This window comes from Monodon monoceros, unplaced genomic scaffold, assembly GCF_005190385.1.
Source record: "Monodon monoceros isolate NGI ecotype Baffin Bay Population unplaced genomic scaffold, NGI_Narwhal_1 Super_Scaffold_18, whole genome shotgun sequence".
Taxonomy (NCBI): domain Eukaryota; kingdom Metazoa; phylum Chordata; class Mammalia; order Artiodactyla; family Monodontidae; genus Monodon; species Monodon monoceros.
This window is the reverse complement of record NW_021703774.1, coordinates 1,054,922-1,076,692: the sequence shown is the minus strand read 5'-3', so window position 1 is coordinate 1,076,692 and position 21,771 is coordinate 1,054,922. Positions and strand designations below refer to the sequence as shown.

General features: G+C 57.0%; 1 protein-coding gene across 7 annotated transcripts in view; it reads left to right on the top strand.

Annotated features, from left to right (window-relative positions):
• NAV1 (neuron navigator 1) overlaps positions 1 to 21,771 on the top strand; it is a 209,766-nt gene that overhangs the window by 97,619 nt on the left and 90,376 nt on the right. Inside the window, exon 1 of one of the 7 annotated variants that reach the window (XM_029229228.1) lies at positions 11,150 to 11,170. The exons of the other annotated variants lie outside the window; for them this stretch is intronic. The gene's annotated coding sequence lies outside the window, so the exon portion shown is untranslated. Of the gene's footprint in view, positions 1 to 11,149; positions 11,171 to 21,771 lie in introns of those variants that run through there. 7 annotated transcript variants of the gene reach the window in all.

Genomic DNA, 21,771 nt, shown 5'->3' with positions numbered 1-21,771 from the left:
GAACTGGAAGGGGATCTGTCCCCACACCCACTCTCATCTTGCTTCCCTCCTTAGCAAAAAAAAATTCCAGATTATCTGAAGCAGCTCTGAGCGTAGGAAACTGGAGTCTGGAAGGGGAGCAGATGGGCTGGGGGCGGCACAAGCAACTGTCCTCTGTCTCCTGAGGTTAGGCTCGACGGGCCACCCCCAGGATGCAGGAGCCCAGGATGACGGGCCGAAGAAGGGGTGGCGTCCCATCCAGGCCCGTCCCTGGGCCCCCGACAGCTCAGCCCGTAACCTGGAGGAGAACGAGCCTCGTGCTCTTTGGGATTACGGGGACCCTCACCAGGCCCTGGGTGTCTGCTCCTAACCAGGCGGTGGCGTGGTCTTTGGTGCCGCCGCAGTGAACAAAGCAGACCCGTGCTTTGTCTTCATGGACTTGAGTTTGGGGGGGGAGGCGACCTTAAGCACATAGTCACAGGAGGGAATCCTTAAGTCGGCCCGGTAAGTGCCCTGTGGGAGAAGCAAAGGGAGCGATGGTTAGATTGGAGGGGCCAGCCGGTCTGGCAGTGCTTCCCCGGGGCCAGGGGAGCAGCCGGGCAGAGGGCAGGGTGTGCAGCGGGCCTGAAGCAGAGGAGCTTGGGTGTGGAGGAAAGAGGAAGAAGGTCGCGGAGAAGGGAGGGGTCCCGCACGAGTCTGGGAAGCTGGGCTTGGGAGGGGTTTGGGCCAAGCTGGGCGGGAGGGGGGGAGAGGCGGGGGCGTGGTTAGGGTCGGGATGCTCAGTTTTATCCCTGTGTCAGCAGGAAGACAGGGAAGGTGTAAGCGGGGAGAGTGACATCAGGTTCGTGTCGTTCAAAAGTGACTCCAGATACGGTGGGGGACGAGTCGGAGAAGGCAAGAATGAAGGGGTCCCGACGGGAAGGTCCCAGCTGGCGCTCCCCGGGGGACACGCAGCAGGCGGCAGGAGTTGCTTGGCAGTGAATGGGACCCTGCAAGCCCCAGGGTGGGGGGACACTCTGGGGAAGGGGTGGGGACCTCATTTTGCCTAGATACTAAAGTTTCTTCGGTGCAAAGCACAGACATCCAAGAACAATATCTCGGGGTTTTTTGAACAATAATACCTTTTTTAAAAAAATGTAGGCTCGTCTCAGCTGAACGAGATTCATACAAACTGAGCTCAGGAAAGGGAGGGGGCAGTCGGTGCCCCGAGCTGGCAGATGTGGTCGTGACCCTGACGGTGGTGGTGATGGGCTTGGTGATGGTGGTAGAGATGACAGGGGTGGTCATCATGCTTTTGGTGATTGTGGTGGTTGGTGGTTTAGGGGATGACGGCGCCCAGGGTGATGATGGCCATAGCAGTCACTCCGTCTGCAGTAAACCGGGGCACCGGCGATGCTAATTGTTTCTGCCCCAGATGTGCCCGGTCACTCGAGCTAAAGGTGACCTCCAGAGAGCCTACTTTCCACTTCCTTAGGCAACAAGTATTACTGAGCTCAGGGCCATGCTGGGTGCTGTGAGGTTACAGCAGGATGTGGAGGTGGTCCCTGCCCTCAGGGATTTTGTCATCTTCCCAAGACGTGACCGTCTCCGTGTGCCATCTCACTCTGCCCATCGTTCCCGCTGTCCGCACCCTCTTCTCGCGCACTGAACGGGGTGCATCAGACATGCCAAGCTGCACCCTCTTCAAAGCTGACACCCCCTTGCCTCCTCCCCGACCCCGTCCACACCTGTCTCTGTGCAGACCTGGTCTGGCTTAGGCTGGGCTAAAACCGGAGTGTGGACTCTGGGGCCAGTTGTTACTCTGTGACCTTGAGCGAATCATATGCCCTCCTGGGTCCCGAGTTTTCTCATCTCTTGTCAATAGAGCGTAATGTTTTCCCCACCCTTTTTAGCTCAGAGCGCTATTGGGAGAACCGTATGAGACCACATCGTGGGAGGCACGTGCCCTTGGCTCTGTGTGGGCAGCGTGTCTCTGGTCAGGCCTCCCCCCCTCCACCGCCTGCCGTCGGATCAGCAGACCTGCCCCCAAAGGGGCCTTTGTCTGCCAGTTCCCTGGGAACCAGGCAGCCACCACTGAGTGGACCCCCGCCTTTATCTCCAGCAATAACCTCAGGCTATCTTGAGGAAGAAGGTTTTAAAAGGAAGCTTTTCCAGTCCTCCAGGAGGGCGGAAAGCGTGAGATGCGGGCTGGCTTGAGCCTGCCCTTCCTGTCCTCCACCCTTCCCCGCTTTCTCTCAGGATTGAACCAAGGACTCATTCACACGCAGGTTGTCGCTAACTGACAACACCCTCAAGCTGTGGATTTTAGAGGGTTTTTTCCCTACCTTGACCTCCAATAGGAAATACATCTTCTAGCAAATCTAGTGTGTACACGTTGAGTCAAAAGAGTTTTGAAACAATACTAACTGTGTCCAATGTACTTGATGTTCTGTTTTGTTGAATGTGTGTGTCTGTTTTTCTTTAATTGGCAGTTACAATGCACTGAACTGATTTCATGACCCACAGATGAGTTGTAACCTGCAATTTGAAAAGCCCTGCCCTGCAAGGACCATCTTTGCAAGCACAGAAGGGCCTGGGAACGAGGGCGGGGGCGGCTTAACCCCGACTTTGGGGAACAGCATTTCCCTTACGCTGGGCGGTGCGTCAGGCAGTTCTCCAGGCACTTTATTATAATAGACCAGCTAATCCTCACGCCCACTCACTGAGGCCGGTGTTGTTCATGCCCTTGTTATGGGCCAGGAAAGTTAAGTTACTTGTTGAAGGTGACACTGCTAGTAAGCGACACAAGCTCAACAGCTGGGCTGTGCTGGCTGCCAAGGTGCCTCAAAAACAAGGTGGTCCCACCAGGGGACCCCACCGCCCATGCCCAGGCTCGGGTGCTTTTGGAGGGCAGGCCTGGGTGTGGGCCGTAGACAACCTGCAAAGCAGAGACGCCCAGGCTGGACCACCCTGTGGATGCACTTGGAGCGATGCAGGTGCCTGGGGAGCCGGAAGCCCTTTGGGGCGCTCGTTAGGCCGAACACAGAGCTCTGCCCATGGCTGATGGGCAAGCAGGACCTTTCTGAGTGGAAAGAAAAGCCTAACTCTAGCCTTTAAAAATAATACTGCTGTTAATTTTAAACATAACACTCTTTGCAGGCTAAAAAAAAAAAAAAGTGAGCTTAACCAAACGCTTTCGCTGTTTTTTAATGAGTTTATTGTCGTAGGCTCTATGAGAATGCAACTAAAGTCTTGAGAATGTGTTTCAGAGCACAGTGAGTGTGTCCCCGCATCTGGTGGGTTGCTTTTAAGATCTGAGCCCGGCGCTGCTGGTGTGTGGGCCAGGGGTCTGCAGGCAGGCCTCGGTGCACAGCGGAGCCCAGTGAGAGGGCGTTGGGAGGGGTGGTCAGGGGAAGCACAGGCTTATCAGATCTGGGTTCTGCTGTGAGGACGGGAGGGAGGCTGAGAAACAGGTTCTCCAGACTGGACCTCAGCCCCCCAGAAGGTGTGAGTGCCCCACGACCCCTCCTCCTGTTTACAGCTGGGAGCATTGAGCCCGCCGCTTCAAAGCCAGGAAACAGGCCTCCACTCTCAGTGGGGAGAAGGTCCCAGAGAAAAGACCCGTTAACGGGGGTGGCTGGGCGTGGACAGTGGGAGTGACACGCCGGGGCTGGCCGGCGCTCTGAGGACCAGCCCTGGCTGGACCGGAACTGCTGCCCAGGAGCTGCCCGGAAGGGCTTAGGGAGGATTCTTAGAAGGGGAGGAGCAGGGCCTGGGGGAAGCGCACTGATGGTCTGAAGGCCCTTCAATGGGAGGACAAGGGAGGGGGGCGGGAACCGCCGCTGCTGCTGCTGCTGCTGCCGCCGCCGCCGCCCCCGGAGGCGAGGCCGGCCCGGCCCTCCGCCCTCCAGCCTCCCTTCACTTGGTTTCCTGTGAGCCTTGCTTGACAGATAAGCCCAGGGCCCAGGGCCCTTCTCAGCTGTGGACGGCAGAGCCAAGTTCAGTCGCCATGGTAACCCTCTGGCTGATAGGGACTTGGGTTGCTATGGAAACTTGTCTAAACCCAAAAAGTATTATGGGGGAGGGGTCTCAGCAGCGAGGAGGGTAGCTGGGCCCCTGGGCTTCAGCCAGGGCTTCTCTCGGGCCCAGACCAGGGCTCTGGGGGTGGTGGGGGGTGGTACCAAGGAGGCACCCAGGGCTCCGCTGGTAGATGTTCCTCCGTCTCTGGGGAAAGTCTCACAGCCGCCTCCAGGGTCAACTCTGCTTCTGGAAGCAGCAAGGTCCGTGTCCCTCTGCAGCCCGTCCGCGGCGCCTCACCTGCAGCCTCCCGGCTGACAGGCCCTTCCGGCCAGTCACAAGGCAGGGTGGCCAGCCGTGGCTTCCTCAGTGCTGAGTGGAGGGATGAGCGTCCTGTGTCTTGGGCAGCTGGGGAACGGCGCGAGGCCTGCTCAGACACCGAGCAGAGCCTGCTGTTCACGGTGACCCAGCACGGAGCCCGGTGCTGCCCTTGGCGGGCGCTTCCAGGTACCCGATGACCAGCATGTGCCCTGTCATCTCTTTGCCCTTCATCACAAAGTGGGAAGAGGTTTACAACAAAGCAGTGGAATTTGAGGTACTTCCAGGCACCCAGCGGATGCCCACACACGTCACATAACTCACCTTCAGCCCCCGCCGGCCTCTGGGGCTCGAGTTCCACTGCGGGTCATGGGGCTTCGCCGCCTGGAACCATTTTCTGAAGCTGGACGGCAGGAGGGGTTCCTCAAGAGGGGAGAAAAAAAAGAATGGCTTTCTGGCCCAGCCCATAAGTAGTCCTTCGTGACTGGAAGAATTCATTCCCAAATCACCGGCTCAGGCTTCAGGCGCCCTGCACCAAAAGGAGCTGATTGCAGCCCCGCTGTCTGAGCCGGGCTGAGGTCAGAGCAGGGAGGCCGGAGGTCGGAGGCCAGGCGCCGCAGACCGTGGTCTCCCCGTGGCCGCTCCCCCCGGAAACTGCACCTCCTTGAGTACGGCTGAGCCCAGCTGCCCACCCTGCAGAGGGGCTCCCTGGGAGCAGCCCCCCCGTGCCTGGTCCTCGCGCTGGGACCTCGAGGGCAGACAGGGGTCAGGGGGCCCAGGAAGTCAAGCAGACTGGAGGCTGTAGTGAAAGAGGGTCTCACCGTAGTGGTCAAGGCCAGGGTCCAGGCAAGCCCCTGAAAGGGGGGCACAGCCTCGGTGCCTCCGGCCCAAACCCTTCCCAGCCTGTGAACCTTTCCTCTTCCCCTCCCGCCAAGCGTTTTTATACCAGAATCATTAGGTGGTTAATAATCTCGTGGACTGTGTTTCTGGCACGCCACACTTTTTAAACGTTGGAATCTGTGTGTAACGAATGTCAGCCCACAACTCAGGCATCCAGGAAAGGTCCCATTCTTGCTTGCCTTTAAATCAACTTAATCCTGGTTCTGAGCCCCACCCACTGGAGGGCAGGGGATGTCACATGTCACAATGGCTGGGGTCCTTTGCCCAACCCCAGGCGTGCACCTGACATGGAGGCTCGGGGTGGGGGGTGGGGGCGGGAAGCCGGCAGGGATGCTCCCCCTGGTCCCGCAGGGTCCTCAGCACCCTGCGCTCAGCGGCACCCCGGGCCTCCCTCCGGGGGACGTGGGCCTCTTTGCCAGGCCGGGGGTGCCTGTGCCCGTCCCCCTTCCTCTCTGCACCCCTTCGTCCCTCGTTCTGGAGAGCTCCCCCTCTGCTTCTCAAAGGCCGCCTCTCCCCTTCCTTGAAAATCCCCTCCTCTTTAAGGAAGCTTCACCGAGCCCTCGGACTGGCTCTGCTTCCTGCCCCGTCCGTCCCTTGTGCTTGAAGTTGGGAGCTTTGTAGCCTGGTAGCCCCTCGAGGTGGAGCAGAAACAGAGACACAGCAGATTAGATGTGTCAGGAGTGTGAGGGCCCATGCTTCTCATCCCAGCCTTGGGAGGCGGGTGGGACGAGCCTGAATATCCCTGTGAGACAGACGGGGAGCCACGGCACGAATGGACGTGGCCGTGAGTTTGCGGCAACGCAGGACACGAATCCAGGCCTCCGGGGTCTCCTGCCCAGACCGGCCTCCCCGAGCTCCGTGAAGGCCTCCGTGCCCGGGCCTCCTGTGCTCAGGACCCTGTGCGTGGAAGAGTTCGTTCCACCTTCCCCGTCAGCCTTTGAGGTGCATTGCCCCCGTTTCACAGACGAGGAGCTTGAGGCCCAGAGAGGGTGGGCGCTCAGCTGCAGGTCAGCGGTGCGGCCAGAACTGGAAGCCGAGCTCTCTACTCCTCTCCTGTGGTGGCTTTCCTAGGGACTTCAGCAACCCTAAAAAGGAAGAAACCAGGGAGACAGGAATGGCTTTATCAGCAGTTTAGTTGAGCTTTCTGACTGCATCCAGCCTCCAACAAAAGAGGCTGCTTTCCAGAGCCCCAGGCTCCATTCATCCTGTGGGTTCACTGCTCTCCCCCCCACTCACCACACGCCTCTCAGACTCAAGGACACACTCCTTCCAACCCAAACCCAGCGGCTTCGCGGACAAAAAAGCTTCGGGGAGGAAGGGCCCTGCCCAGAGCCTCGGGGGAGCTGGGGTGGGAGAGGTTTGGCAGCCCCTCCCCTCCATCTGCTTCCGGCCTTCATGAGATGCTGGAGAGAGGGAGGCTGCTGGGAAGGCAGTGGTCAGTGGGCCCCAGACGGGAGGCGGTGGGCAGATCGCTGGGGGCCTGGGATGCCCCCCCAGCAGAGCCTGCAGGCGGCCAGCTGGCCTTCTTAGCACCTTCTTCACAAGGCCTGGGGCAGGGATGGGGGGGCCATTCACAGCTCTCCCCCTGGGCCTGGAGGTGCTGGGCAAGTGAGAAACCCAGGCCTCTGATGACTGGTGCGTCGGGAGCGTGAGGCAGCCTCCACACCCCACGAAGGGAAAGGAAGACCAGTCCTGACCCTCGGAGCACCCCTCCTCCCCCCTGCCTGGGAGCAGCTGGTGTGTGCCCTCCTTCCTTCCTTCAGCCCGTCCAATCAGAAGAGCCACTGATGCTAGCCAGGCACAGACCGTGTACCAGATACCCTTCTAAGCGCTTTGCATATGTTAACTCCTCATAATAAGCTTACAAGTTGGCGTTTTGTTCTCCTTCTGCTTATGAGGAAACTGAGACAGAGAGGTTGGGTAACTTGCCTGGAGCCGCCCAGCTGGGAAGTGGTGGAAAAGGGTTTTGAACCGGCGTCTGGAGCCGCGGAGTCGTGCTGTCGTGTGGACTGTAACCTACCTGCCTGATTTGGAATTCTTCCGTATGGAGACCTGGCTTTTCTCCCCGATGTATTTGTTTTTCCATCACTGATCTATATCACACACACTCGTGGTTATCTGTACTCTGACTTGTGATCCAGCGCTACGGTTTTATCCTGTTGCTCAAATTAATTTCGTTGTGTTCTTTGCCCCGTGGGGTTTGGAGGCGGCACCCTGATCTGGGTCTCTGGAGACAGAGAAAGGAGGAGGGTAGGTTGTGCTGCAGATGGCCTGTCCCAGCCGGGGGCTGGGGGAGCTCCCACGCCTCTTCTCTCCTCCCTCCCTGGCCCTGACCCTGCCCTTGACTCCATCACTCACCAAGTCTGGCTGCTTCCACCTCTTGAAATACCCCCCCACACCCATTGTCTTAATTCACACCATCACCCCATCATGGAAGCATCCCAGCTCCCCTCTCTCCCGTTCACCCCCAGATGCCGCTCTGGGGGCGCCTTCCTCAGGTACAGCTGAGACGCCATTGCTCCCCAAACGGGGGTCCTCCAGTGGCTCCCAGAGGAGAGCGTTCTGATTTCTCATCCTAACGTTTGAGGCCTCCACGGTCACACCTTCCTGCCCCCCCTGGTCCCCCCACCCCCCTTCCTCTTCCCTGCCCAAGCCATCTGCCCGCATTTCCCTGAGGAAGTTTGGTGAGACTTGTTAATTGCTCTGCTGAAAGATGCAAGACCCTGGATTGAACGGGGTTAAACAGGTTTCTTTCTTGCGGGACTTCTCAGAGCCTGTACTCACCGGCTTCGTGACTGCCCAGGATCAGTTAGTGGGATGCAGAGTTCCCAGCGTGTGTCCCCGGGATCCTGTTTTCACGGGGCTTTCTGTAGGGCGGTGGTCCGTGGACCCCGTGGGGACACTGCCCGTCTTTGGTCACGTTGGGCTCTGCAGTTCCCAGAGCCTGCCGCAATGTTCTGGTCTCTGTATCTTGGATTTAGCCACATCCCCAGCCTGAAGCCCCCCCACTGCCTCCACCTTCCCCTACAAAAACCTTACCCGTCCTTTAAAGATATTTTTCTTGACTCCCCCCACCCCAACCGTGAACCTCTCCTGGGGTCTTTGGAGCCTGTGCGGCAGGCAGTCTTCTGGCAGCGCCGCCAGTCGAAACTGTTTTCACTTTTTGTCCTCTTGTCCAGCGGTGCCCCCCATTCTGCCCTTGGTCATACTCTAAGCCCCTCACTAGTAGGGCCGTGTCCTCATTACTTTATTCTCTTCAGTATCTTCACATGATACATCCCCCTGGCTGTCCAACTGTGCCTCAGAATTGTCTGTGTGGCTTTTTTTTGGCTGCGCCACGCGGCTTGCAGGATCTTAGTTCCCTAACCAGGGATCGAACCCGGGGCCCAGGGCAGTGAGAGCACGGAGTCCTAACCACTGGACTGCCAGGGAGGTCCCCATGCAGCTTTTTATCTTTTAATAAACTTTAAAATTTTAGAATAGTTTCAGATTTACCAAAAAGTTGCAAGGATGTCACAGAGAGGTATCCCGTACCCCACGCCCAGTTTCGCCTGTTGGTAACGTATTAGTTACTGTGGTTCATTTGTCACAAATTCATGAACCAGTCCTGATACATTGTTGCTAACTAAGGTCCATGCTTTGTATGGATTTCCCTTGTTTTTACCTGATGTCCTTCTTCTGTTCCAGGATCCCATCCAGGGACCACATTCCATTTAATTCCATTCCATTTAGGCTCCTTTGGGCCATGGCAGTTTTAGTTTCTCAGTGTTTCCTTGCTTTTTTTTTTTTTATTTATTTTTGGCTGTGTTGGGTCTTTGTTTCTGTGCGAGGGCTTTCTCTAGTTGCGGCCAGCGGGGGCCACTCTTCATCGCGGTGCGCGGGCCTCTCACTATTGCGGCCTCTCTTGTTGCGGAGCACAGGCTCTAGACGCGCAGGCTCAGTAGTTGTGGCTCACGGGCCCAGTTGCTCCGCGGCATGTGGGATCTTCCCAGACCAGGGCTCGAACCCGTGTCCCCTGCATTGGCAGGCAGATTCTCAACCAGTGCGCCACCAAGGAAGCCCCTTTCCTTGCTTTTTTTTGTTGGTTTTCTTTTTGTTTTTTGGCTGAGAGGTGTGGCTTATGGGGTCTTACTTCCCCGACCAAGGATTGAACCTGGACCCACAGCAGTGAAAGAGCAGAGTCCTAACCACTGGACGGCCAGGGAATTCCCAAGTCTTCCCTTGTGTTGATGACCTTGACAGTTCTGAAGAGGACACAGTCAGGTGTCTTGTAGAATGTCCTTCAACATGGGTCTGATGGTTAGACAGAGGCTTGATGACCACGGAGGTAAAGTGTCATTCTCACGGCATCGGATGAAGGGTATTTCCTCCTAACATGATCTGTCGTGGCTGTTCACCTTGACCGTCCGGCTGATGTAGTATTGTGTGTCCCCACTGCAGAGTCACCCTCCCCTCTCTTTCCATGGTGCACTCTGTAGAAGGCGGTCACCCGGCGGCGTAGCCAGTCAGGGAGTGGGGGCAGTTAGGCTCCGCCTCCTGCCATGGAGAGTATCCACGTGAATTCTTCTGTGCAGATTTCTCTGTTCTCCATTTGTTTAGTTAGGTGAGCCTGCACTCCTGGGTGTTCATTTCATTCTTTGAGTCAGACTCTGATGCTGCATTGTTTGTTTTGCTCAAACTGTTTCAGCATTGGCTGTTGGGAGACCGCTTTCAGTTGGTACCTACGTCCCTTTGACGTACCCTGATTTTTTTTTTTTTTTTTTAATTTCCTTGCTTTGGGGCCCTACAAGATGCTCCAGACTCATCTTGTATATTCCCTGCCCCACTCCAAGAATCAGCCATTTCTCCAAGGAGCCTTGTTCCTTTCGTTGGAGGATGGTGTTAGAAACCAAGATCTAGGTGCTGGTGATCTCACTGGTCCTAGGGCATCACTGCTTCTAGACCCTCTCCGTGGACGGAGCTAGGACATATATGTGTGTATGCTAACCTGAGTGTAAGTAACACACATACCTATAATGGTATTTAATATAATTAAAGTAATAGACACTAGTTAATACCAATGTGTCCAACTCCAGTCTAGGACCACATGGTTCATTCTAACCTTCTTTCTTTTATGTGGCTTTTTAAAGCCCTATTTCTTCTCAATCACAGTCTCCAAGGCAAAGACTGCACTTTAAAGGCACTGTAGCAAGCATGCAGATGTGTCTTAAATTTAACTGAGTTTCAAGGTGCTGCACATCTAAGAAGCTACACCTGCCACATCACAGACGTGCAGCATCTCTTACCACTGGCGCTGTGGGCACATTAGCTTCCACCTTCCCCCAGGTGATGCTCTGTGGGAAGCAGCCTGTAATCCTCGCTAATGTGTCCATTACCCCATGTTTGGGTGTTTCTGCACATTTCCTCCTGTATCTGGTTCCCAGCACACCTGATACTTCCTGGTGTGAGGCCAAATTGTCTGGGATCCATTACTGCCTGCAGCAGGATCTTTAACGACAGCCCTGCCTGTCCCCCTTGACTCGGCAACCAGTACTTCCTTCCCCTGCGGTGACAATCAAGGCATGTGTGTCCCTAAACAGAGTCCACAAAGCTTGAAATGACTTCCGGATCATTTTCCAAATGAGAAACAGATCCAGGAAACATAGCTAGTGGCAGAGCAAGAAGTAGAACCCAAGCCGCTTCCCTCTTCAAGTCCACTCTGTCCTGGGCCCATCAGTCTGAATGTCCTACACTGGAACCATGGCGATGCCTGATGGATTCTTAGGGAAGCCGCAGGTCTAACGGCACACCTAAACTAAACACCCCAGCACATCTGTGGCTCCCTTTCTGCAGGATGTCCCCGTGAGGAGCGCCTGAGACTTTTCTGCAGGTCAGCAGGACAGGATGTCCTCAGCTCACTGAGTTGGATTTCACGCTCTCCTGAGGCTCCAGAGCCCGGAAAGAGGGTGTGGAAAGGCACAGACCTAAGAAGAATCAGGTGACGGCTGTCCTGTCCTCCTGGAGGGGAGGGAGTCGTGCCGGTCCTAAGCAAGATCAGGGCTGCCTTTGGCACCTGCCCCATCCCTGTCTCTGGCCCTCTTCTCTGCCCCGTCCCCCATACTCACTCCTCCTCTGGGTATGATACTCTTCCCTGGGGGCTGTCTTGTCTGCCCCCCCAGCGTGGCTTGTCCAGATCAGCCCTTCCCCAGAGTCCCCATCAAAACACTTATTTCTTTAGTCAAGGTGTTTGGAAAGCAGTCTGATTAAAGAACGGGACGCGATGCTTTCAGATTTCAGAGATCTGTTAATGCATCTTGACTGTTTGGGGTGCAGGCTTTGACTCTAGCATCGGATGCCCCTTTGTTACCTGCACTTGGTCTTGAGTGCGTCTCGGGCATTTCTAACCATGTTTCTTTATGCTGAACTGACAACCTTGTGCTTTTATTGCAAGGTTGCAACCATTTGCATTTGCCCACCGCCACCCCACCCCCAATCCACCTGCTTATTTCAAGAGGTTTTGTAAGTAGACTTTTTTCTGGCTCCTCGTCCTGCCATCTTTGCCTCCTAAGGAGCCCTGAGATTGCTTCCTGGCCGCAGTCTATCCTTTTCTTTTTGGAGAATGGCTCAACCCCTGCAGCCTGCCTCCCAACCAGCTCATACCTTCCCGCTACCCTCCGCAGGAAAAGCCAGGGCAGGAGGGGGCTTACGTTTGCTGCCCTGCAGAAGGCTCCAACGGTAGCTGATCTGTCACTCAACTGAGAAGCCCCTTCCGGTTTGGAAGGTATTCTGCGATTATGCATAGTTACCCGTTAACAGAAACCTTTCAGCTCCTTGCGTGGTTCTTCCTAAATGCCCTTCCTTCTCTCCCTTGGGAAGTCTTTATAACCACACAGTTTTGTTTTTTTTTAATTTAATTAATTAATTAATTTATGGCTGTGTTGGGCCTTCGTTGCTGCGCGCGGGCTTTCTCTAGTTGAGGCGAGCGGGGGCCACTCTTCATCGCGGTGCGCGGGCCTCTCACTGTCGCGGCCTCCCTTGTTGCGGAGCACAGGCTCCAGACGCGCAGGCTCAGTAGTTGTGGCTCACGGGCCCAGTTGCTCCGCGGCATGTGGGATCCTCCCAGACCAGGACTCGAACCCGTGTCCCCTGCACTGGCAGGCAGATTCTCAACCACCGCGCCACCAGGGAAGCCCCACCGCACAGTTTTTAGGAAGGTCTCCTTTGCCAGTATACACAGTATTATATAAATTACTCCACGGATTAACCAACGACCCTCGCTCTAAGAGTTTTAACATCAATATATAACCAGATATATTTCACTGATTGAGTCTAGGCAGCTACTACAGGACAGTTTTATAGACTGCTTTAAAAAAAAAAAAAAAGAAGACATATCCTGGGGCAGGATTTGTCTTCCCTGAAATCATATCACCACACAGCCCAGTAGACACATCTGTCCATCTCCAAGCAAAGGGAGTGGAAATGAGTGTTATGTCCTCTGGTACTTTCCTCCATTAAGGTGGAGGGCTGGTAAGAGCTTCAAGCTGAGGACCCTATGCAGACCCCTAGGTTTATAGCCGAAGATGGATGGCTAGGCTTTCCCACTTCCAGTAACAATAATAATAGTAATAATAGCTGCGACTCTTCGAGCACCTACTCTGTGCTAAGACTTAACAGGTGTTATCTGATTTAATCATCCAAGTAACCCTAAAAAGTAGGTCTTTAATTACTTCCATTTTGCAGGTGGAATTAAAAAATGAGACTCCTGAACATGGTTCTTGGCTTACATTCTAGGCTTACTCTTAGTTGAGTCAGGATTCAAACTCAGATCTGTCTGATTCTAAAGCTACCGCCTACCCACCCTGGATATGGGTTCAGAGTAGCCTGGAGCCGTAAAACTAACGTGGTCCCCACCCCTCCTAAAGCCGACTTAATTTGCAGACCAGAGGCTGACGGGGAGAATGAGGGGAAAAGCCGGTCTCTCCAAAGCGCTTCTTCGGATGGGAGGAGGTGGGAACCAGGGGTCGTGTTGTCCCATAGCCACCTCTGATGGTGCTGCCCTAAGCATCCCTCATTCTGCTACGCAGTTAGGAGAATGACTGCCCCGCCATTGTATATCTAATCGCCCCAGAACAGGAATGTGACAGTGCGGGTTATTACCTGGGTCACATTAACCTCGTTGAGTTACTTAAACACTAGGTTCTTTTGCTGTGCACTCAGCCTCTGTAGTTATTCACATAACAAGGTTGTCGACTCTTAAAGAGGGAGAGAAGGCAGGAGCGTCGGAGTAGAGCGGGTTGTCCTGATGTGTAGGGGTCTGGGGGCCCTGGGTCGCGGGTGGGCTGAGGGTGGCTGTGGGGGGAGCGGTGCCAGAGGAGAAGGGGCGCTGGCAGGCTTGTGGGGCAAGTGCATGTCCCCCTGGGGGGGGGGGGGGGGGGGGTGGTCCCACAGCTCATGGGCTCCCTGACCCCATGACATCAAGGAGAACATCCTGGGAAGAGCAGGGTGTTCTGAGAACATGCTGAGTGAGGGTGGAGGAAGATTATTAGACGTGGTAATATTTCCCTGAAAAAAAAGGGCTTCCACGTGAAATACGGGCACCTTCTAACCAGATCAGAGCTGAGACGGAGCCATCCCACCGTTCAGAGCCAGGGATCCCTTTCTGCGGGCCTTTCACTGGGGGAAGAGGCTCCAATATCACACAATTATCACTGACACCGTCCTGTAGAAAATAATTATTCAGGGGATTCTGAAAGGCACGGTAATTAGTCCAATTAATCTCTAGCGATGAGTTATTCTGTTCAATAATCGTCTTCGGAAGCAAAGGGTTCATTAGGGTCTCAGGCTGACAGCGGGGGGTCAAATGTCCTTTTCTCTCCCTCTCCTGTCCCTGTCTTGATGGAATGGAATCTTCTTGTTTTGATAAAGTCTGTCGCCATTAACGAGGAAGCTGGTTGGGGAGCAGCAAAGGCTGGGGCCTGGGCCCCTAGATGTGCTGCCTGCTCCCCCGACCTTGAGGTTAAGGCCTTGGTTTATCCCATGGGAACGTGAGGGGCACTGGGTGTGAGCTACGTGACCAACCAGCAGACCAACCGGCCTCCGAGAAGCAGTTAATCTCAGCACACCCGCTAAACGGGGGATTCTCCAGGAGTTTTAAGGCCAAGGCCCTCCTTTTTGTCAGAACTTACTTTGCATAATTTCATAGTCTTGCACTCTGAGTGGAGGCAGATGGTGGAACCCAGGGAGGGGAGCTCTGCTGGCTGAGCTGCCCTTTCTGATCAGAATCACAACCCCAGTTCGGGGAGAGGTCTGAGTGGTAATGGAAGCTGTGTCTGGGGCCCCAGAGCACCTGGGGGCGAGGGGAGTCTCTCCCCCGGGGACTGTCCACCGTCTGCACAGTGGCCTGTCCAAGCCGCTGGGCGGGGCCCCAGGTCAGCGCCTCTAAACCTTTCTGGTCTCAGATTCCTCTCCCCAGGAAAATGACCATCGCACTTGGGTACAAGATCTTGCGTATACATTCAGGGGGGTTCAGGACCCTCTGTTATCTGGCGTGAGCAACTCCAAATGTTACAGTCCATGGATCGTGCCCCCAAGGGACTTAAAATCTAGGCAGTGGAGATAGGGGGCCTCAATGTTAACAGTGCTGCGACAGGCCTGTCTCAGCACTGTTAACATTTAGGGCCAGATAGCTCTTGGTTGGAGGTGGGCTGTCCTGTGCGTTGTACGATGTTTAGCAGCATCCCTGGCTTCTCCCCATTGGATGCTGGGAGGGTCCCATCCCAGGCTGTAACAATCAAAAACGTCTCCAGACATTTCCACCACCACCCGCAGTTGAGAACCTAGTGATAGAGGTGCAAGGGTGTGCTCAGCCCCCGTGGCAAGTGCGATGACGTCTGGGTGGGGGCGTCATCAGGGAAGGCTCCCTGGAAGAGGAGCTGTGGGGACCAAACCAAGAAAACAGCCTTTTGTTTGTTTGGTTGGTTGGTTGGTTTTTTTCAGCCTTTTATGGCTGGAGTCTAGCCCGGTGTTTGATGCAGAGGTGCTCAGCTTGTGCTCACAGGGTGCAGGTGCTCACGGGGTGCAGGTGTCCCAGGTGAGAGACCAGCACCGAGCGAGGGCACAAGGGCTGCAGGGGTGCAGGCCGCCCGCTCCCTGTCCCGGGGGTGAGTAGCAAGACCACGGCTTTGCAGCTCTGGCTCAGGAAGCTGTAGAAGGAGGCCTTGTTCTGAAGACCCTTAAGAAGAGGGCCAGCTGCCTGTCTCCTAAAGCCTCCACTGACTGACCACAGCACCCCTTCTTGGTAGACTGGAAGGGTGTTTTGGGCCCTGGAGTACGTCTGAACACAGCCCTCCAGAAGTCACTCCCTTGTTTGGAGTTGGAGCCTCAGACGTCACCTGCTTTGCCCTCCCTGGCTACGTTCCGGGCTCTAACTGCAGAATCGGGGAGCAGTGTACCTGCCCGAAGACCCTGGAACGGAGCGCGCCGGCCGTTCTTGGTCCCGGCTCACACGTGCGTGTTGCATGTCCCCTGCACTGCATCTTCCTCTTGGGTGTGGAGCCGTGAGGGGCTGGGTCCTCCCCTCTCCTCCCTGCTGGCTCATGGCTTACTCGCTTGCTTGATGAGCCCGTGTTCTGGACCCTTGAGGTGCAGAGGGGACACGGCAACAGCTGAAGGGTGTCCCCAAGCAGCCGGGTGACGGCAAGTTGAGGGCTATGTCAGGGAGACTGCACCCTGGGAGTCCAAGGAGCCTCGCCTAAGAGCCGGCCCTGGGAGGCTGTCGGGACCCTTGCAGGGAAGGGGTCCCTGGAGCCCCAGCTTCACGAGTCTGGGATGGAGAGTTTTATTGGAGCTTTTCTTCAGTGCTTGTTAAAGAGCTGTACGTCCAGTAAAATATATGTCTGCCTTCCCAGGGAGGGTAACGGGAGTTTATAGTGGCCCGGAACACACAGGACAATCTTTAGAGTGAATTCCTGAGCTCCACGGAAAGCGTGTATGGTGTTAGGGGAGCCGCTTCCCTCTGGTTTGTGTCTGAGCAGGGAGATGAAGACAAGCACCCGAGTGTGACGGGACAGTGGGGTGTCCTCGAAGCCCGCCCGTGGGGGGAGCAGGGTAGAGGGGGAGCTGCTGGGGCGGAGGCAGGGATCCAGAAGGTGTGTGGGGAGTGGAGCGGGGCTGGCGTGGAAGCCTCCTGGAGGACCCGAGCCAGGAAGGTGGGGCGGCAGTGCGGGAGGGGCCGGCTGTTGGGGGCACCTGGGGACAGGAGGCTGCCTCCCTGCCCCTCTGTGAACCCGAGAGTCCCTTGAGGCAGGGCAGGCATGGCAGAGGACGTATGTGCGGCGGGCTTTATGGAGGACCTGCCACACCTGGCAGGTGCTAGGCGTTTGGGGTGGAGAGCTATGGTTTCTGCCCTGGAGGCGGACAGACAGTGAAGAGGTGTGGACAGAAGTGGGGTGCAGAGGCCGTGGACAAGTCTGCCCGGGCCCCAGCAGGGACCCGAGGGCAGGACGAGTGACTTCTACCCAGGCTAGGAAGTAACGGTGGAAAATCGGGCTACCGCCCCTAGAGGACCTTGAACGCCAGGCCGAGGACTCGAATGGCATCTGAGGTCTCACGTGGCGTGGATGGCGTGGCCTGTGACTCCTTGGTCTGTGGGGTGACAGCAGGGTCTGTCTGAAGCCACCTGAGCCCCTCCCCAGCCTCCGGCCTGGGCTTGGCACTCCTGTTGCATTCTTTCCCCCATGGGGGAGGGGAGACGCACAGACATCAATTCAGTCAAGTCTGTTCACCCTGGTCCCCAGGAGCCCTGGCCCGCTGTTCCCATGGCAACCACCAGCCTTGGGAGCACGGAGAGCCCCAAGTCTTCACTGGGCTACCCCCGTTGAGAAGTGGGGGCAGAGGGGAGCTGCTTGCTGTAATGGGGAGCGAGGGCACCGGGCAGGAGAGCGGAGGGCCAGGGGCTCCCTTTGTCCTTTGAAGGAGACAGCAGTGAAGTGCTGACTGGTGCTGGCCCCGGGCGCGGCTGACCCCATCTCTCCTCCCATCCCTCCTTCTGAGCCTGGGGCGAGCCCTCTGCACCCTCGGTCTCATTAATGACGGATGACTCCCGAGAGGGGGCAGGGCTCACCAGCTGCTGGGGCCTCCTGCCCTCGCTGGGCTGGGGGTCATCTACAAGGAGATGGTGGCCTGGCCCGCCAGCAGGCTGAGCCAGGCCATGGACGAGCCCTGGGATGGTGGTCTTTATTGGCCATCAGAGTCACGTCCCTGAGAACAGGTCCATCCACTGACAGACATTAGAAGCCACCGGGAGGTTCCGTGTTCCCCGGGCCCTGTGTTCTGTTGGGTGCTTTATCACCGAAGATCTGTGATGGGCGGGATGCAGTCCCCAGAGCGGTGCTGGCTCATCCCGAGCTGCAGAACCCGCTCTCCTGGCGTCCACCTCACAGGGTCGGCACAGGGCTTAAATGGCATCAGAACCGCGCAGGGGCCTGGCACACAGTAGGCACTTAACACACGTTAAGTGTATTGCTTCCATGCTAGAGGGACAGGCGAGCTCATTTCCGCCAGAGGGCCTGCGTGTTTCCAGGAGGCGAGCCCGGCCAGACCCTCGGGGCTTACTTTCCTGGTCCCCCCTCCACTCCGGAGACCCTCCCTCCAGGCCCAGCCCTGCCCCAGCCTCTCTGCGCTCAGGCCTCCTGCTCTGGCCTGATGGGTTCAGGACGGTCCCATGCACGGCGGGGGGGGGGGGGGGAGGATGAAAGCAAAGGACACTGGCCCCCCTGAGGGGGCCTCTCTGCACCGCTGCCCGCACCCACTCTCTGCCCAGCCCCGGCCTCCAACCTCGAGGGCTCCTGCAGACAGGCTGGCCTCCCCCGGCCGCCCTCTGAGCCCTGAGTGTGGTCCCTGGCCCAAGCTGGACCTCACTCAGCTCAACGCTCGCCCACCTCTGCCCTTCTGGAAGGCTCCAGCGGAAGGAAGGCCTGCTGGGTTCTTCGGAGAACTCTCACACAGTGGGGACGTGGGGTGTGGGGAAGAGCGGGGGCTCCCCACCGGGAGCGTGTGTCCTCATAGCGCACAGACTTGGGACGCTCTCCAGGGGGATTTTCCCTGGGAATTTGGTTCCATTCAAGTGGTGACCAGTCCTGAGCCGCTCAGCGGGCTGCAGCCCGGCCCTGGGGGGATTGGGTGAAGGCTGAAAGAAGGCCCGGTGTCCCCACTGCCTCTCCCTGTCCCTCCCTGGCCTCACATTGAGTGGGTCCAAGGCTCTCCGGAGTGACCCCTGCCTCGCCCTGGCCCCGCACGGGACCAGGCGGGAGCTGAGGCTGGTCCTCCCGGAGGAGGGGCTGCGGCGCACCGTGCAGGAGCCCCTCCTTGCTCATCCCTCGCTTCCCCTCCCCCTGCATCAGGCTGTGGGGACCGGCCGACCTGCTCTCGAAGAAGGAGAAACCGAGGCCCAGAAAGGCCCAGAAGAGGCTGTGCAGGAGCTCTGAAGCCCACCCTTGCAGTGTGTAGGGACTAGCCGGCTCCTCCAGGGACAGGCCGGCTGCTGGGGGCGGGGCGGGGCGGGGGCGGGGGCGGGGGGTGGGGCGCGGGGGAGGGAGAGGGTGTTGGAGCTGTGCTTTGGCCGCAGCAGGTTCCCAGGCTCCCGGCTGGAGCTCAGAGCGTCTCATGGCCCAGAGCACAGCCACGGTCTTGGCAAGCGGGCCACACAGCCTGCCTGCCAGACGTTCTAGGAAGGTTCTTCCCAGGCCAGATGACCCGCAGCTTCCAGAACTGGGACAAAGCCCAGCGGGAGAGAGGGGTCCCTCGAGGAAGTGTTGGTCAGGACCATGCCTGCCAGCAAGGGGACTGGCCGCGGCCCCAAGTCCTGGAGGTAGAGAGACGCTGGCCTGGCCCGAGGCCTACTCCCCCAGCCTCCTGGCAGCCCTGCCCTCGTGCATTCCCAGAGCAGAGCAGGAGGGGCCTCTTCCTGTGACCTGTAAGGCGCCCCATCCCAGCGTGTCGGCCGGGAAGGGCCTCTGGGCATATCCTGCTCCGTTGTCCTCCTTGTCAGTTATAATTTATTTTGGGAAAAGCATGGACTTCAGAGTCAGACTTGGATTCAGATCCCTACTACACCACTTGCACAAGCTGTGTGATCTTAGGAAGTTAAGCGGCCTCTCTGAGCCCAGCATCTGTAAAGTGAGGGTAACTACATTCGGGCTTTGGTGCCGTGCTCAGCGCATGAGGCACTAAGTAGATACCCGTTCCCTTCCCTTCCTGCCTCAGAGGACATTGCCAGCACCTCAGTGGCTCCAGCAGACCTCTTCAGGTTTATGCCGATTTCTCTGCACCCCCAATCAGAAGCCTTCTTTAAAATGAGCCTCCCTGCCTCACTGCTCTTGTGCCCAACCTCGGGGGCGGGGGGGCGCCTTGGCCTTTGTTGAGCCTGGTCCTTTTGGTGGATGGTGGGGCTACCCTGGAGGCGTTGGTGGCAGATGGGCTGAGCCTGAGGGTCCCCCTGGGGGTGGGGGGGGCAGCAGAGGGTCGAGGGGATCGGTGACATAGAAGGCTTTTTCAGAAATGGGAAACCTCCGGGGAGGCGGCCGGACCAGGCGGAGCACAGGTCTGATGGGAAGCAGATGTTCTCACCGGGCTGGGGGAAGTGGAGAGCCTGCTAGAAGAGGGCCTCCCCCTTCGGGCAGCCCTGCATGGCCATGCCCTGCCCCCAGCTGTCCCCACTGGAATCCTCCCTGAGGCCTGGCCACCTCCCCTGTCCCCTAGCATGGCTCTGACATCCTGACCAGGTCACTGCCACTCCGTTGGGCCTCAGTTCTTCCTTCTGTCAAATGGCCTCTGAGGCTCCCGCCAGCTCTGATGCGTGATGAGTGTTACCATCCACCCTCCTCCACGCTGGCACACCGGCTGGCCGACCTTGTACCCTCAGCCCAGTCGCCATTGTCCCAGGGCCATCGTCCCATTTTACAGGTGAGCAGAGTGAGGCTGGAGATTAAGTTCCTACGGAAGTTCCCACGGCTGTGCTGGCTGTCGGCTGCAGGCCCCCTGTGTGGAGACGCCAGCAGCTTCTCGGGGAACGATTGGGGCTTCAAAGCCAGTGGTAGCCTGTCCATCTGACTGTCCCCTCGCTGTGGTGTGGCCCCTCCCTGGGAGCCAGGAGGGGCAGAATCTACAGAGGAGACTGGAAGGTCCGGGTTGGAGATCTCGGGGGGCCTACAGCCAGTAGCACTGACGTGTGAGGCGCCCGCCCCCAACAAGGCTGGCACCTTCAGAGGCAGTGCCTCTTGTCACTTGGCCACTGGTAGGTCCTGGGAAAGGCAGTGATGTTGGGGACTCGGGTGGGAGGGGGAGCCCGCCCTCTCCTCGGCTGCCACTGACTCAGATGCTGTGCTCTGTTAGCTTTCTGTCCGATTCACTCTGGGCCTTGCAAACCTCAAGGTGGGCCCCACTTGTAAAGTAGATTTGCTGAACTCGAAGTGCACCGAAGGCAAACACCTTATGGAAAAGCCGTGATTCCAGTACAGACCAGGCCTGCAGGCTCGGCGGCGCTGCCTGGGAGGACTTCCTGGGTGATGGAGTTGCCCCCTCTCTGCTGTGGTGGTCACCAGCCGGCATGAGGGTGGCGCTCCTGAGCAGTTCAAGTGTGGCTGGTGCAACTGAAGTCTTAATTTGTATTTAATTTTAGTCATTGGGGAAATGCAAATTAAGTCTCCAGTGAGACACCACTTCGCACCCACTAGGATGGCTAGAATAAAAAGACAGACAGTAACCAGTGTTGGAAAGGACGTGGCGAGGTCGGAGGCCTAGCACGCTGCTGGTGGGAACGATGGTGCGGCCACTTTGGAAGACAGCCTGGCGGGTCCTCAGATGTTACAGAGTTACTGTATGACCCCGTGTTGCACTCCTAGGCATTTATCCAAGAGAAATGAAAACCGATGTCCATGTAGAAGTTTGGATATGAGTGGTCATAGCAGTTTTATTCGTAAAACAGGCAAGAATGACCCGAATGCCCATCAAATTATGAAGAGGTGAATAAAATAGGGTGTACGTGTACAATGGAAAATGACTCAGCCACGGAAAGGCATGAAGTACTGACACATGGTACGGGAATGAGCCTTGAAAGTAAAGGAAGCCAATCACAGAAGTCGACGTGTTTACGATTCCATTTCTATGGGGTGCCTAGGATAGGCAAATCCACAGAGATAGGAGGTAGATCAGGGGCTGCCAGGGGCTGGGGCAAGGGGGGGAGATTGCTAATGGGTCTGGGGTTCCTTTTGGGGGTGATACAAATGTTCTGGAATAGTGGCAATGGCTGCACAACTTGACAGAGTACTAAAACCCACTGAACGGTGCCCTTTCAAAGGGTGACTGTTACGCTCTGTGAGTTAGCTCTCTGTAAACACACTGTATACCTATGTCCGTTCGCGGATCATGGCCGCAGTCACAGCAGGTAATAACAGCTCTAGAATCAGACCGTCTGGTTGGGATCCTGGCTGTACTGCCTGTGGCAGCTTACTTAACCTCTCTGGGCTTCAGTTTTCTCAGCTGTAAAATGGGGGTGATAACTGGACCATCTCAAAGGGCTGTTGTGACAGTTACATGGGCTAC